The sequence below is a fragment of the Cnephaeus nilssonii genome, assembly GCF_951640355.1.
Source record: "Cnephaeus nilssonii genome assembly, chromosome: 5".
Taxonomy (NCBI): domain Eukaryota; kingdom Metazoa; phylum Chordata; class Mammalia; order Chiroptera; family Vespertilionidae; genus Cnephaeus; species Cnephaeus nilssonii.
In genome coordinates, this window is record NC_137076.1 from 58,317,107 (window position 1) to 58,321,105 (window position 3,999).

Genomic DNA, 3,999 nt, shown 5'->3' on the forward strand with positions numbered 1-3,999 from the left:
TGTTTCTCAACCATTCAGAACACTACCTACAAGTTTTAACAAAGCAGAATTTTTTGTTGTTGTAGGAATCACATTTGGAGTTCAAAAGCGTTAAGTGAGCCGAAACCGGTTTGGCTCAGTGGATAGAGCGTCAGCCTGTGGACTGAGAGGTCCCAGGTTCGATTCCGGTCAAGGGCATGTACCTTGGTTTCGGGCACATGCCCAGTCGGGGGTGTGCAGGAGGCAGCTGATCGATGTTTCTAACTCTCTATCCCTCTCCCTTCCTCTCTGTAAAAAATCAATAAAATATATTAAAACAAACAAACAAACAAACAAAAAAGCATAAGTGAAATAGATTATAGACATTTTATTTCATAAAATTTATTGCGAGCCTTTATTAATATGTGATTTGCTTAAGTCTTTTGCTCACATTTTTCATCTATTGTCCTTCTATTATAGCATTGATAGGTTCAAAAGTTGGAGTTCTGAAGACTTATAATCTGTCTTATTTTCTTTATCCATAAAGAGATAAGGAAGGACAAAGATAGGAATCCACTTACAGGGCTGGTATAAGTTAAAAAGACATAAATATCAACCAGTGTCCAACACATGCTAGACACTCAATATGTTAGTCTCCTTGGACAAAAGCCCTAGGAAACAAATCATTTTTTTCTAGCCTAAAAGTTCTCAATCCAGGTTGCACATTAAAATCACATGAAAAACTTCCAAAAATATTAATACCCAATCTTTATATAATTTAATAGGCCTGGGTGGAGCCTGGGTATGGTATTAATTTTAAAAGCTTTTAAAGTGATTCTAACATGAATGCAGTTTAAAACCGCTGACCTAGCCAAGAAAGGCTAACCTTTGCATCCTTCTGAAATCAAGATGTGTGTGTGCATGTGTGCGTGTGTGTCTCACACAAAATAAAACCTAAAACATGAGCTCTGTTAAGAAAAAAACAACTGCAGGCCATAACTGACACGGATGAGAGCTGGCAACACACTTGGCTGACTTCTTAGATTCTATTTTTAATGTTACATCCACACTGGTTATGTAACATTGGGGCTAAAGGTTTTACATAATCCCTTAGAATTTGTAAACAAAGTAAAGATTTACAAAAATCTTCATTTCGTTAAAAAATAGTTCTATAGCAAAATTTCTTCTTATATGGGAAAGCTGCAGTTTCTTTATAAGTTCAAGTTTAATTTTTTTAAAAGCAGTTTACTTTGAATCCTTGTTTTTTTTTAAAATTCCCTACTCATTTTGAGGTTCATTCACTTCTAAAGAGGACTCTTTAAGAAAATTAACTTAGTAAAAACAAAATGAAGCTAACACTATGATGATATATGGCAGTTTGGTAAATGTTTATATGTGTGTGAACAACTTATATTTTAGACTTTTAACTTGGGAAAACTTTTAACTCAAATTTCCTTGCTGTTGCACTTTAACCTCTTAGTTACAGGATCACTTTTACCTTACTCCTCTAGATGATGTTACTGATACTATTTTTTAATATATATTTTATTGATTTCAGACAGAAAGAGAGAAGGGGAGGGAAACAGAAACATCAATGGAAAGAATCACTGATTGGCTGCCTCCTGCATGCCACCTACTGGGCATATACCCTGACCGGGAATTGAACTGTGACCTCCTGGTTCATAGGTCGACGCTCAACCACTGAGCCACACTGAGTTATTAACAGTTAATGTTTCCTAATAAGTTTTCATAAAATGTGAATAACTTATCCTTTATACTTCAAAAATATTTAGTTTTAGAAGTCTAAACTCTTTAGAAAGTACAGGATGAAAAGTATGTACAAAGTAGAGCATTCTTATGAGAAAAGATACTATATATAGATGTGCACGGTATTTCCTCTGAAATATTCATTTAAAATGCTCTCTTTGTATAGAGTATATTATGTGAAGTACACAATCATAGAAAAAGATGTACTAATATTTAAGAAGTAGAACGAAATACATAACATCAAAATTACTGGTGATTTCCAGTAAGATCTGTGTACTGGACTAGACCAATTTTATTTTCCTTAAACTGTGCTGGGCACACAAACATTCAACACTGTTTATAAGAGGTTAGGGAAAAGTTTGTAAAGATGTAGCATATGAAATGACAACTTATTTTTACAAATAACATTGCCATAAAAAGAACAGAAATGAGAAAGAACATTATAGATTTTACTTCAAAGACTTACTTTTGAAATATTTTTGTTCTTTCCCAAATGAGTTAAAATATAATAGATATTTTGAACCTGTCTCAAAGTCCCTGATAGCTAGACATTGGGAGAGACCTTTACTTCTATATCCAAAGGATTCTTCTGTTATCTTACAGCATTGAGACAAAAGTCAGGGTCTCTAGCCCACTGCTGCCCGGCTCCCCTGATTATTCAGCTGGAAGAGGTGATGAGAAGATACTTGAATGGAGAATGAGCTGATTCCCTTCTCCACCTTGAGCTAGCTAAGTGTCATGATTCAGAGTTGCACAGGCACCTTTGTGGATGGATTACCAAGTGCTTGTATGACTGACCACATCACATTTTTCTTCTCTGAAAATCTCTCTGGGGAGAAAAAAAAAATCTACTTTTCTCAATGTGTCAATGAAGATCTTTAAAAGGACAGACTTACGTTTCTAGTTTTTCATTTTTGTCAGTAGTGAGGCTTAATAAACTCCTTTTAAGCAGCAATGAGCAGCTTTATAAACTGATTACCTTGGACTGAACTAAAGAGAGATAGCAATAGTACTCTAGTCAGCCTTCAGAGTCAGGCCTTAGAACATTTGCAAGGGGCAGAAGAAAGTACAAAGGCTAGGAATATGGCAGGGGAAAAAAAAAATCAAAACTGGGAAATAAAGCTGTAAGGAACAAGGATGCTAATTACTGCCTGAGGAATAAGTAGATCATAGCAGTCCTTAGTATTAGCTTATTTAAGTTCAGTTGGGTGGGTTTTTTAATGAGGCTTCTGGTTACCCTAGTTCCAAGTCTCCCATAGACATAACACTAAATTCAGCAAATAATGCTACTATATTTTTAATCTTAAAAGGAAGTTTTTAATTTCAAGTCTTTGGTATTAGAATTAAGTTATCAGAATAGTTTTAGTATTACATACCTAAAATTTCATTTTTTTATCACTTTAACCCTTTGCACTTGCTTGCTTTTTTTCTTGATTCCTTTATTCTAATGCTAACCGTGTCGAGTCACACTCGACATCCAAGTGCAAAAGGTTAAAAATTCAATACATATTACCATGACATAAAATCCTTAAATGACTTGATATTTATAGATAAAACTGTGTATTGGTCTAATTGTTTTTTAGGAAACTTCTAGAAGCAGCTGGGTCCAATATCAATCCTCCAATTATTAAATGACTACCAATTTCAGTGAATGCTGAGACTGATATAACTTCATTATAAGTCATTATCTAATCTTTGGATAAGTGAGCACATAGGATAGCTTAGAAATTCACCATTAGGACAAGAAGAAGCCCACAGGAAAGGAAGTGCAATTAAAAAAACCTCCTGGTTCATTCATTTATAAGGAAGAGAAATCTTGATTAATACTGTGAAGAATTTCCAGTTGCTAACTAATCCAGTCAGTTTTTCCAATCTTCCTGGCGACTGGAAATAGGTTAGAAGTGGAGGTAGTGAGTGGAATGAAGATGAGAAGTGTGTGTTTAATCACTACCATTAAAAGCATGGGGAAAAAGATAAACCCCCAAACACCAAAGAACATTCTTTCCTTAAAATGTTTTCAAAATAAATGAGACCAATCTCCAGAACAATGTACAGCCAGGGATAAGTTAACACCTTTAGGAAGGGGGACAATGGGATAACTCTTGAACACTGTATAATCAAGACTCAGGAGAACTGACTTGTTTCCGTTTCCTGGCAGAAGAAAATGTGAAATGGTAGGAGCTGACATTTTAGCATATCTGAAATGATGAAATAGAAACAATGGTGCAAAACATCACTTAAATGAAAAAAGAAAACCAAAGGTACAACTCTAAA